The sequence below is a fragment of the Oncorhynchus gorbuscha genome, linkage group LG14 (assembly GCF_021184085.1).
Source record: "Oncorhynchus gorbuscha isolate QuinsamMale2020 ecotype Even-year linkage group LG14, OgorEven_v1.0, whole genome shotgun sequence".
NCBI classification, from domain to species: Eukaryota; Metazoa; Chordata; class Actinopteri; order Salmoniformes; family Salmonidae; genus Oncorhynchus; species Oncorhynchus gorbuscha.
Window position 1 is genome coordinate 23,456,258 of NC_060186.1, and position 13,786 is coordinate 23,470,043.

General features: G+C 45.8%; 1 protein-coding gene across 4 annotated transcripts in view; it reads left to right on the plus strand.

The window, feature by feature from the left end:
• Nucleotides 1-13,786, plus strand: part of LOC123994656 (caldesmon, smooth muscle-like) — a 53,440-nt gene that overhangs the window by 11,302 nt on the left and 28,352 nt on the right. For 2 of the 4 annotated variants that reach the window (XM_046297522.1, XM_046297518.1), the window contains exon 2: nt 9,558-9,653. The exons of the other annotated variants lie outside the window; for them this stretch is intronic. The gene's annotated coding sequence lies outside the window, so the exon portion shown is untranslated. The remainder of the gene's footprint in view (nt 1-9,557; nt 9,654-13,786) is intronic. 4 annotated transcript variants of the gene reach the window in all.

Below are 13,786 nucleotides of genomic sequence, written 5' to 3' on the forward strand. Positions count from 1 at the left end.
AACTAACCACGAGGCTTCCAAGACTGGACAAGACCGAGAGAGTGAGACAGAGGGAGAGAAAAAAGGAGTGGTGGGAGAGCGAGAGGAGACTGAGCGAGAGAATGGGCAGATGGGAAGAGAAAGATGGAAGGGAGAGCGACTGGGATAGAAAGAGACAGAGTGAGTGCTTTGTTATGTCTCCTAGAGCTCTAGTGTTTCCTGGAATGCCTGGCAGCAGAGTCAGAAGTCAGAGCCACAGGGAGGAGGAGTGAAGAAGAGAAGGAATGGCCTTCTGTCCTGACAGACAAGCACTGCTGAGTTGACATAATTTAGCAAACTGTCAATGGTCAAGATGTTTCACTGACAAAAATGGCTATGCTACTGCATCTGGATGGGGCCCATTGACAGACAGGACTAGGAGAAGAGAGATATACCTATGCTTTATTGAGATCAATGGCTTCTGGCCCCCACTATCACCCTGGGGGGGGCACACAGAGTTGCAACCCGTCCTGGACGGACCTCTGACCCCATGCGACACTAATAATAACAGCCAGCAGAAATATGCACAGAAACGAGATCTCCTCTAGCGTAGCCTAGCCTCCAGGATAGGAGAACACTGAGGCACGAGAAGGGTTGTCTCCTCTCTCCACTCAGACAGGAATGTTTGGTCTTGGAGGAGCTGAACCTCACAACTATCGATTACTATTATGTCACACAGTCTTTACACTGAGCTAGCTGCAGGCTCAGAGTCTTAAGGTGAGCTATGTTTACACTAGAGGCAAACACGCATATAGACATTCATATTTATTACTCCCAGACAGACCTAGACATTGCGTCGTAAGCAAGGCATCTCTAGAACACCGAGAGGGTTGGAATAGGAGACTCCTGGTTTCTGTCTAAGAAGGTGGTGTTGTTGATATGGCTCTTCAAAATCAAGGGGAAGGTTTAGAACCTGTTCCCTCACGGATATCTCACAGAGGGATTTGGTTGTGGTGGTGGGAAGTAGACTCGACTAGAGGACAGCTTAGTTACAGCCATCGCATCACAGTTAAGACCGTGGTTTTGGCAGTGCAATGAGAACCTCAACAGACAGGAGTTTATGGAAGAGCGGAGCTTGACTGATAAATTAGCCCTCGCCTCTGGTCACGGTTTCCACTCCCATTCATCAATCTGTACTGCTACTGAACACCTCTTAGTGTCACACCTGGCCTTTAGCCCCAATGCAGTGACCCACCCCACCCCCTCGTACAGATGTGCTCAGGCCTGCTGAGTGATGCTTGGATGCAAAGAGCAACAGACCTCGTCCTTTATCTCTTCCTCGTATTTCGTCCGAAACAAAAACAGCACCGGCAGCCGTCACAATGAGCTCCATTATAATATGTTATCCTGACAGTGATTTAAAAAAAAAAAAAAAAGTATTTGTTCACTAAACAAACCAAAATGTTTTTACAAGGGAGTCTCGGAGCAGCCTAAATGCTGGACCTCTCCACCTTTCCCGTTCACTCAGAGTAATAGCCCTCGGTGAGGTCATTGTGCTAGAGCTAGAATCTTAATCCTCTCTCTCTCGCTGGTACTCTCTCCTCTATCTTTCTCCTATCTCTCCCCAGGAATGCAACAGGCCCCTTATTTTGAAAGATCTCTTGTCACACAATACCCTTGAATATCCTTGCGCGACGCTTCAGAAAGCGCATTCCGCAGCCGGATTTACAGATTTGCGCATGGCTAAACGATCGGATTGATGAAAATGTATGCTCTGAGGTAAAACGTGTAATTTTGAAGCAGTGGTCATGGTACCAATTTTCTGCCGGGCAACATGGCCCCCTGGGTAGACACAGACAGAACACAAGGAGATACACAAACATCTACAAGTGTCTGATTCAGCCCGTCATGATCTGAGCAGGCCTCATAAGCTTCTCCTGGTGTGTAAGCGGTTACGTCATGGCTTCGTTGCTGCTCGTGCTGCTTGTACGTTTCCATGTAAAGGCATGACAGGAAGTAATTTCTCCCACAGTGATACGGACCAGGCACATAAATCACTCCGATGTTTTCATTAATTTTTTTATCTCAAAAGTATAGCCTCATTTTTTAAAAATCTGGCAATCGAAGGGTCTCTCAAATTTTAGGGGAAACTTGTCAAATGTTTATGATACTTGTTTTTTTTTCTTTATGAGATACATTTGTACGTTCCAGAAAACATGTGTTCCAGTTGCCGTGACATGTGTTCCAGTTGCCGTGACATGTGTTCCAGTTGCCGTGACATGTGTTCCAGTTGCCGTGACATGTGTTCCAGTTGCCGTGACATGTGTTCCAGTTGCCGTGACATGTGTTCCAGTTGCCGTGACATGTGTTCCAGTTGCCGTGACATGTGTTCCAGTTGCCGTGACATGTGTTCCAGTTGCTACTGCTTTGTGTCATAATAATTATGTGGATCAACTCGGAACATTTTCAAATTATATTTCAGTGACTCGTGTTTGCATCTCAATGTGAAAAAAACTGTTTGCATGTTCTTCACAAAGAGGGCAACAGATGCTACTGAGCCAGATGTCTATGTGTCAGGGGATAAGCTCCAGGTGGTATCTGATTTTAAGTACCTTGGCATCATACTTGATTCCAACCTCTCTTTTAAAAAGCATGTGAAAAAGGTCATTCAAATAACCAAATTCAACCTCGCTGATTTCCGATTTATACAAAATTGTTTGACTACAGAGGTAGCAAAACTGTACTTCAAATCTATGATACTCCCCCACTTACCATACTGCTTGACTAGTTGGGCCCAAGCTTGCTGTACAACATTAAAACCTATTCACTCTGTCTACAAACAGGCTCTCAAAGTGCTTGATAGGAAGCCCAATAGCCGAAGAAGATCCACAATGTCTGCCATGAGAGGTGACTGTATAGTTCCCTTAAGGAAAAGCACCTTTAATAAATCCGCTTTCTCTGTGAGAGCTTCCCATGTCTGGAATACACTGCACCACATATCACACTTTCACAAAATGCTTGAAGACATGGGCTAAAGGTCAATCAGATTTGTGAACATGGTCCCTAGCTGTGTGTTGCCGCTTTCCATGTCGTCTGTAGCTTGTGAGGTGTGGAAACACTTTGTTGCTTTTATGAATTTTGTCTTGCTGCTTTTTGTTCTATGTTGCTCTGTCTGTATGCTACGTCTTGCTTGTCCTATGTTGCTCTGTCTGTATGCTACGTCTTGCTTGTCCTATGTTGCTCTGTCTGAATGCTACATCTTGCTTGTCCTATGTTGCTATTGTCTATATTGTAATTGTTTTTAATAACCTGCCCAGGGACTGCCGTTGACAATTAGCCGGCTGGCTAAAACCGGCACTTTTACTGAAACGTTGATTAATGTGCACTGTCCTCGTAAAAATAAAATCAACTCAAACTCTAAACTCGAGGTATATGTTCTTGTTGTGTTACCTGAGTAACACAGCTCAGTGAGCATAAACAACGTGCATTCTTTATTTTACTGGTCTGATTGTGTCTGGATTGGATGATCAGTCTCAGCGGAGGGAGAGCATCAGAGGGTCCGTTTCTCACAGTGGGACCGTCCCTCGGCTAAGACTGACCAAAAAGGGGGGACCGTGTTCCCGAGCGGATCCGTGAAACTCGCGCTGCATTATTTTTGCATCACGCACAAATCCATGTTGTTACTGCTATGATCAGAGAAAGTGAAATATTCCTCCATTTTCTTTTTTTAAATTAATAATTGTTTTTTAATTTTTAACATTATTAAAAAAAAACAATTAAGACACGACGCTAATAATAACAACAACGCAACCTTATCGGGACATTTTGCTACTCATTCATTGAAGCTGCGGTGCTGGTTGCAGCGCAAGTGGAGAAGTGCATTTTATGACATATAAAAGTGTTGACAGTGCGGAGTATGAACTTTAAACATGAACTCACTCATAAAAACAAAAGCTCTTTTCTGTATCCGTTGACAGTCTCTGTTTAGTCATGGTTTTAGATGCTTTGAAATCACAGTATAAACTCACTTTGTTGTAAGCTCGAGGAAGCTGCGGACAGGCACATGGTCTGAGCAAAACGATTTGCTAGCGGTAGGCCTATAGGTGCACTTGATTTGCTCCCCGGGAACGCTGAGTAGGTGGAGTTTGTATCTTCAGACACATGAAATGGTTCAAAATGGGAACACTTCGCCTACCCGGAACGCAGGGCAGATGAAACAAGTTCACCTACTGTCAACAGCGCGAGACAGAAACATTTAGGAATGAATGGCTTTATCGCAGTTTTTTTATAGAAATGTTTGGCGATCGACTAGGAATGCCTTTGAGATCGATCGCAATCGACGGTTTGGTGAGGACAATGTTACTGTTACTTACACTTTACTATGTTATCATGTTCCATACATGAATTGGGGCCTCTAGTGACACACAGGTCTATTTTGGTACAGGATGTGCTCCCATCTGAGTGCCCCCAACCTGGAGACAGAGAGATGTAGCAGATCCAGACCTTTTGGTTGTACTGGCATCAGTAGTGCTTTGCTTTGAGTAAAACACATCATGTAGGTGTCAACACCCCAGCCTTGCTACACCCTGCCACTCTCTGGTCAGTGAATGTCAGATTAATGATCTGTCGAGGAGTGCTTCAGGGCCCATTGGGGGGGGGGGGGGGGGGTCATTTATACTAAAATATGGCAGGTGTCAAGATGGTGGGTTGTCGCTGACAGCACATGTTCCAAATGGCACCCTGTTCCCCTACGTGGTTCGCTACTCTTGAAGAAGTGCGCTGTATCCGGAATAGGGTGCCATTTGGGACGCAGACAGGGTGGAGGAAGAGGAAGCCTTTCTCCTGAACAGGTGGGGTGAGTGAGTCATTCGTCAAAGTCCCCAGTCGTGAGTGAGTGAGTGTTTCAACTGAGTGAGCTTCCTGTCTGCTAAACTGGATTTGGTCAGGATTCATTCAGTTACCCACCCCCTTCTGTCAAACTGCTGTAGAGCGGCTTCATAGCCACGTCAGTATAGAAAGAAGATGGCAACATTTAGTGTACTGTATGTCCTAGTGGAATTACACAAGACAAAGGCTGTTGATATCAAGGTTGACGTTTATTGTCATTAATCTTGCCCTGGAGACAGAACCGTGCGATTTCCGCTAGATAAGCCAGCTGCAAAGTCAAAATTGGCTATATTATTTTATATTTTTGGTCTTTGTTCAAGGTTAGCAGTGTGGTTAGGTTTCAAATCGGATGTTATGACTTTGAGGCTGTGCTAGCTAGTGACCAGTTTACAGAGCTGCCTCCAAAAAGATTCATGACAAAACCTGCGTCAAGAGCGGAGGCAGATATTTATTGAGATTAGTTGGTGTTCTGGATATTTGGACTAGAGTCTTGATGTATTATTTCATAGGTTACATGCTGACAGCTAAAACCACTCCGTCTTGACTAAATACAAGGGAAAAAGCCAAGCGAGTTTATTTATTGCTTTGTTCTACTGCTGGGTTGAGTTTTTTTTTTCCCCCTCTTGGCCAGTCGTTTGGTTTCCTTCTTTGATTGACAACAGTGGCAGGCGTTTGTCAGGGACCAAATAGTCTGGGGGCAGATAAACAAACGGTTTCTAACTGCAGCGCAGGGGTGAGACCCCTCTGATTGTGACTGTGTTCAGCCAAGAGAAATGTAACCTACGGTACAGACCTTCAGGCTTTAGAGTGCAGAATGTCGACCCTTTCGTGGAAGAGAAATATGTATATTTTTCTAAAAATGAGCAAAGAAAGGTTAGTTATTTTCAACTCCCTACTGGCTTCAAATGGAGTCGGCCTTTACCACAGGTTCACACACCCTTGTACCATAGCGATCCAGCCAGACAAAGATATAGAGTTGCAATGTGGTCCTCCTTGTCTAGGGCAAGCCAGTCTAATAATATTCTGGTTTTACTTTGCACTGTCCCAGGGATGCCACCATCATCAGGCATGTTGCTTAGGGATACAGCCAGCCCGAACCAAACCTGGTTTCAAATAGTATTTGAAATATTTCAAAGAGTTTAACTGTGCTTGATTGAGCTTGCCAGGGTTCGTGGAACCACTGGACTAGCCCCCAAAGTGCAATCCCCACCCCATCTGGCACGCCAGGCAGACTCCGAGCAAACACTCAAAGAACTTCAACAATTCCCAATACTATTTGAACCCTGGCCTCTTTTGTGGTCAGTGTGTTATGAGTGGGAGAGCTGCCTGTATCTCACTGCACAGCATGTTAGCTAGAATGTTTTTTTTTTCTCTCCCAGTTAGGTTACGGGAAAGGGAGCTTTTTTTTTCTTCCATATTTGGTCATATGGAGTACAGCCAGTAGGCAGTAGCCTTCTGATGGAGTACAAAAAAAAACATCCCTATTTTGTGTGGGATTTGTTCTCCTTGGGCCGCGCTGCTCTGATACGGGCTGACTGTGGATCTGACGTTGAACGCGCACCATTTAAGGCACGGCACGAGCCTTTTAAAACACAACGAGGACAGGAGAAAAGGCCTCGTCTCATCTACTGCCGTTGCTCGTCATTCTGAAACTCGCTGAATCGTTACAATGTCATTAAAAGGGTTCACTGTATAAACTAATCCTAATGCAAATGACTCTCTTAAAAAAAGGCAACGTTGATTAGCAAGATGATGTTTTTACTGACATCCTCTTTAGTCCTCTCGTCTCAGCCGTTGGCAGCGATCTCATTTGGACTGAGTATTGGACTTGGGTTGATGGTTTAACCCATGGTGACGTGAGTTAACTATGGCATGGTGGGGGTATTTGTCTTTGGCAACGAGCACGACGAGTCTCCGACATGGTGCTTTAGAGACAGACATGTAGCGAAGGTTGAAGCTGATCAACTGAGGAAAGCTGGTGTGTGTGTGTGTGTGTGTGTGTGTGTGTGTGTGTGTGTGTGTGTGTGTGTGTGTGTGTGTGTGTGTGTGTGTGTGTGTGTGTGTGTGTGTGTGTGTGTGTGTGTGTGTGTGTGTGTGTGTGTGTGTCAGGCCGAAAAGGAAGGACCCTCTGGGGGGAGAGAGAGGAGGTCATAACACGTTTAACAGATTTAATAAGCATTACTGGAGGAGAGGAGAGGAGAGGAGAGGAGAGGAGAGGAGAGGAGAGGAGAGGAGAGGAGAGGAGAGGAGAGGAGAGGAGAGGAGAGGAGAGGAGAGGAGAGGAGAGGAGAGGAGAGGAGAGGAGAGGAGAGGAGAGGAGAGGAGAGGAGAGGAGAGGAGAGGAGAGGAGAGGAGAGGAGGAACAGAACCGTTTTTGGGACCAAACCAGAAGAGTAAAAATAGATTATTCCAATGACTAATGTTCTATTTTAAACACCAATTGAACATGCCACGCCAAAAACCCCAAGTTTAATCACACTGGCACTGGGAAATGTATCGAAATGTTCCAGGATGGGGCTAAATTTGTAATCTCTTATCAGAATTATGTAAGGCATTCGGGTGCCTTTTTTTTCCTTCCCAAAAAGGGTTATGTGAGTAATTTGATCAACATGTTACATCACACACTAGGTTTAGTAGCTGAGATGTCAAGCATATCAGTGAAAGAACCTTGTCTAGCACAACCCTGATTGGACGGTAACATCCAGTGATCCGTTTTTGCCTGTGATGATTACAGTGTGTCGGTGACGGATTCTCAGCTGTGAGCTGTTACAGGTGACCTTAGGCTATAGCTAGCAGTCAGACTGAATATTCGTCTGGGAAAGGAGATGTGTCAGGGATCGTGAACCATTGTCTGGGAATGCATGCTGGAGTCTCCTTTTTCATCCCCAAGTGGAAACTCAGAGTCTTGGACCTTTTTTTTTTTTTTCAGCCCCAATATTTTCCCCTCACTCCTCAATCTTACAGCCAAAGTCAACACAATAGCAATCTGTGGTGATTTGGGAGGGATTGTGTGTGATCATCAGACTAAGTCACTAATGATGGTGCGTCTTAAGAATTCAAGTTTAGTCGGTCCTTATACTGTCATTTCCAATGGGCTCTCAGCTCTCCAATATTCTATGAATAGTGCTTTAATTTGCCGAATTCTTCCGTATTAGCGCTAACCCGAAACCTCTCGCGGAATGAATTTGTTTTGGAGCGGATAGAGCCCGAACATATGAAGCAGATGGTTTTGAGATCGAGCTGAGCTCAGATGCTTTTGGCCACCTCATATCCTGCCCAAAGAAAGATGTGTCCCCGCTAAAGTCTTCCACTCTGACACCACAGGATCTGTCCTCGGGTCAACTGAGTTGTCTGACAACCCCTTGGCATCAGTATGTAGGGGAGGAAGTATGTGCAGTCTCTCTCACACACACACACACACACACACACTCCTCCTCCTCACATTCTCCCAGTGTTGACAATGAGCACGTAGTCAGCAGCTGGTCGGATCATGCCTTTGCGGTCCAACAGCAGTGTCTGTACCGTGACAGACTAAGAGACGGGTGAAGGGGAGAGCGAGGCAAAGAGAAAGAGAGTCAGAAATTATGGCCTCCCCCCCCATGCCTAAAACTCCAGTGAATTGATGTGGCCACATCCTGGCGTGTTTCACTGCCTGGGCTGGGCCAGAGGCAGTAAATGTGTTAATGGAGGCGAGGCACGGGGCCGGCGTGTGAGAGGAGAGGCAGATCACGCTGAACGGGACCAAGGGAGGACAACCTCTTCCAAACACATCATTACAGGTGGCGATGGACAGGACATATGCACGTTGGCTGGGCGCACAGAGACACACACAGACCAAGACAGACACACACTCCCAGATGTTCTCAGAGATGGAACATTTCTCTGCCCTCTGTATTGCTATCCACATTTGGATCCATACCCATACCCCTACAGGTTATCATCTTGGCGTTTGCCCATCTCAAACTGCCCCCCTGAGCACCTGCATAGCGTTAGTCAGTCAGTCAGTCTGCCTACAGAAGACCATGGTATCTACTACAGCTAAACCTCTGTTCTGTTCCTCTCCTCTGTGTATGAGTAGACAGAGCGCAGGCTGTGTGACTGTGAGACAGTCCTGATGGCTCCTGTGTAAACACTGCTGGGTGGGAATGGGGAATCCTGGCCTGTCATCTGACTGACAAGGAGTGACTGCTACACTGTGCAGGGCTTAGTTTCAGCTCCAGTGGGGACGCTGCTCAGTCTCATTACTGTACAGGCCATTAGCTGGTCTGCTGCACTGTAATACAGACACCGTCAACACACACACAGTGCACACAGACCTGAACTAAGACCTGAGTCCACCATAAAACATCACACCAGCAGGTCTGAGATCAGTGTAATAGGATTTTGGCTCACCGCCTAAATGACACTGCACCGGGATCAGGAGGTGACACACCTGCAGCGTTGCCAGACAGACAGACAGAGAGCCCTGACTCCGAGTCAGCCAGTCGGACAGAGTTGAGGAGCTCAGTTGGGGTGACCTGACCCAGGTGAATGTCATAGTCTAGACAGATTTCACTGTCTTGGCTCTCGCACCACACTCATTGACAGAACTGGGTCTCGAAACAGAAAGATCCTTTTGATCACTAGGTTTCATTGGAACACTAAGTGAATAGCAGCCGGGGGGGAATGGAATGAAGAATGGAGTTTTAGTAGTTTTCTCCTTTTCCACACAGATTTGAGACCCTCCTCCTCCTCAACGTGGAACAGGCCGAGGCTGGAGTGACTGACACACTGACTGACTGGTGCTCAGATTCTCTCTCTCTCTCCAGGTGAGATTACGCCTCCCGTTTCCTCCCTTGGGCAGCTTCTCACTCACCCTTTCCCCCTCCCTCCCCATCCCTGTCTGTCAGTGTCAGAGCCAGACATGATTCATGTCTCCAACCGGAGGACAGGGAATTGGGGATACTGTTGTTGCGGCCGGAATCTGTTGCGCAGATAATCACGCCATTGTCAGGAATTGAATGGTATGGTTAGATTATATTACAATATGATGATCAGGAGGAGGATGGTGAACTCAAGATTGTGATGATCAAGATACAACACTCCTTCCGTGGCCTCCAACGGCTCTTAAATGCAAGTAAAACTAAATGCATGCTCTTCAACCGATTTCTTGCCCGCCTGTCCAACATCACTACTCTGGACGGCTCTGACTTAGAATATGTGAAAAACTACAAATACCTAGGTGTCTGGTTAGGCTGTAAACTCTCCTTCCAGACTCACATTAAGCATCTCCAATCCAAAATTAAATCTATAATCAGCTTCCTATTTTGCAACAAAGCCTCCTTCACTCATGCTGCCAAACATACCCTCGTTCAACTGACTATCCTACCGATCCTTGACTTCGGCGGTGTTATTTACAAAATAGCCTCCAACACTACTCAGCCAATTGGATGCAGTCTATCACAGTGCCATCTGTTTTGTCACCAAAGCCCTATTTACTACCCATCACTGCAACCTGTATGCTCTCGTTGGCTGACCCTCGCTTCATATTCGTTGCCCAACCCACTGGTTCCAGGTCATCTATAAGTCTTTGCTAGGTAAAGCCCCGCCTTATCTCAGCTGACTGATCACCATAGCAGCACCCACCCGTAGCACATGCTCCAATAGGTATATTTCACTGGTCACCCCCAAAGCCAACTCCTTCTTTGGCTGCCTTTCCTTCCAGTTCTCTGCTGCCAATGACTGTCTTATATGTCCCTCACTAACTTTAAGCATCAGCTGTCAGAGCAGCTCACAGATCATTGCACCTGTGCATAGCCCATCTGTAAATGGCCCATCCAACTACATCCTCCCCATATTGTTATTTTTGCTTCTTTGCATCCCGGTATCGCTACTTGCACATTCATCTGCTGCACGTCTATTACTCCAGTGTTTAATTGCTAAATTGAAATGATTTCGACACTATGGCCTATTTATTGCCTTGTCTTACTACATTTGCATACACTGTTTATATACTTTTCTATTGTGTTATTGACTGTACATTTGTTTATTCCATGTGTTTATTTCGCACAAACAACTCTGTGTTGTTTGTGTAGCACTGCTTTGCTTTATCTTCGCCAGGTCGCGGTTGTAATTGAAAACTTGTTCTCAACTAGCCCACCTGGTTAAATAAAGGTGAAATGATTGTTTTTTTAAATAAAAAAGATGATGAGGATGATTATAGTGGTAACGATCCTGATGAAGAAGTGTATTGTACATGGCCATACCAGGCTCTCACAGTAGCCTATGGATAGACTGACAATGAGTAAGAGTGACAGCAGCCTACCTCTCCACCCCACCTGAGAGGCCCAGACAGGGGCCAGAGCAAAGAGCACATAGCTCACATTCCACCAGCACCTCCTAATGAGTAGGCCCCAGCGAGAGAGAGGAGGTGAAGGATGCCTTGGCCTCGCTCTCCCTTTCCCTCTCTGCTCCTGCCACATAATCCCTGGGTCTTGTGCCAGCCCACCACTGACATGGCAGATACCTGGGATACCTCTATTTCTCTCAGCTCCCTCCCTCCAACCACACCTGGCCAACCCTCACACCTGGGTCACCATGGCAATGTGCACACAGCTTGCGCTTACCTGCAGGTACAGGCAGAGCCAGGGAGCTGGGAGGGTGGGAGCCGGCCCACAATCCCCTCCTCTTCTTCTCTTAAAGGGAAAAGAACAGAGCATTCCTTGTGATGCCAAAAGTAGAAACCTTAGGCAGAGTCCCCATAGCATAACCATGTTTGCTTTCATGTCCCCACTAACAGTGAACTGTGCATGTTGGTGCTATCTAAGGATATATTAGAATATATTCTAAGTAGGCCAAGTTTGTGTTGGCATCAATGTTTTTATCTCTTTTCTTTCGGTCTGTCTTTCTTCCGTTCTGCCTCTTTTTCTCGGGAGTTAATTTTAGTCCCACGCTCGAGTCGTCCAGAGCGGCCGCAATCAAAAAGTTGGTGGGTGGCAGTCCAAATATTGTGTCATTTAATCAGTTTTGGACTCGGGCAATCTTTGGACTAAAGATTTGGACAAAAGCTGTTGTATCTCAGGAGAACTCCCTCCCGCTCTATTTTCTTTCTGTTTATCCGATGAAGTAGTGTCAGGGTGTAAGTTATCTGCTGACAGGCCTGCCAATGTTAACGTTACATTTGACAGCTTTTTTTGTTGTTATTTTGTTCAACAACTTAGTGCTTCGTCCTCTGGAAGAATCTTCTGGAGTTGTTTTTAAAATGGCGCTTCTTTCAAGATCCTGTGCTACCATTCGGAGGTTAAAATGCTGCATTCCACAAATAGTTTCCGAGGCATAGTCTTGAGATGAATGTGTTTGCGCTAACGTGGTGAAGAGAAAAGTTATTCGGTTGTGTGTCACAGTGATGACTCGTGGGAAAAAGAGGCCTCCTATGCCGTTCTACTCGCAGAGCAAAACAGTACGTCGACATTTCACTGCATATCAACATTGCAATGCCTCTAAGAATGAAATGGTGCCACATTCTCTTCCAGCTCTCTCCTTGTGAGTAGAGAACACATCGCTTCGGATGTTGTTAACACAGACCTCTCCTGAAATGATAGGGGGACATGAAGCAGGGTGGGATGGTGGTTAGAGAGTTGGGACTAGTAACCGGAAGGTTGCAAGTTCAAACTCCCGAGCTGACAAGGTACAAATCTGTCGTTCTGCCTCTGAACAGGCAGTTAACCCACTGTTCCTAGGCCGTCATTGAAAATAAGAATTTGTTCTTAACTGACTTGCCTAGTTAAATAAAGGTTCAATTAAATACATAAAAATGAAGCTAGCGTTGTCTGGATAACATCAACATGGCTTTTAATATAATGTTCCTTAAGCGCTGGGTAGTTCCTGACAGAGAGTTGCGGCAGAGCATTAATTTGACTTGTAAATGTTTCATTATTGCCATTGTAGCTCTCAGGAGCTGGCAGACAGAGAGTGGGGAGAGGAAAAAGTCATTGGTTTACAGTAGAGCGAGAGGGAGAGAGAGTTTACAGTGGCGAGAGAGTGCTGAGAGAGACTTTAATTTACAGTGGGCGGAGAGGAGAGAGAGGTAGTGAGTGGAGAGAGGGACGATAGTTTACAGTGAACAGGGAGAGGCAGTTCTAATATGAAACCCTCAGAGAAAGTCAGAAATATGTCATTCCAGGAATCTCTCTCTCTCTCTCTCTCTCTCCATTCTTCTGCTCCATGTATGTTAGCTTTGACAGAATATGGGTGGTCCTCTCAAGCAATCAGTGCAACACTGACATGTCTCCATTTTATTGAGGGTTATACTCTGGAATGCAAAAAACAAATCTCTGCACTCACAGGCAAACTCAAATCCAGTTGAATCTGATATCAAATTATGATCTATGCATAAATCATTATTCTTAAATATCCCCCAAATCATACTCGTACTAATAGCGTGCTCTCAGTCCCAGTGCTGCTTTTAGGAAGTATGTGATTAAACTTAACGCTGTTGTAGGCTTTAGGGTTTTCGTTATTGCTCTCATTTTGTCTAATTACAGTTGTACGAATTGCCGGAATCCAAGTGCCAATTTTCTTCCTCCTGCAAATGGCGTAAGTGTATCTAAACATAGAGAGCAAATTATTGCGGTGTTGGAAATAATCTGTCCCGAATCACACGTGTGTCGTAGTTTGAGGAGAGAGAGCGAGAGAGGAAGGGAATGAGAGAGGGACTAGCCCTGGGAGTGATGGGTTTTGTTTAAAGCATACCTCCCCTGTCCTCGTGTTTCCTGTCCTCGTGTGCGTGTGGGAGACCCTTTCAGGTCCTCTCTCTGTGTGAGGCTCCAGAGGGGCACAGAGCAGGAGGCTACAGCAGGATCCACAGCACAACTCAGGAAGCCACCCTGCCTCTCGAAAACTGATCCCAGATCTGATCCTAGCCAACCACTGACAACTCTGTAAACAAAACAGGAAAAGTAAT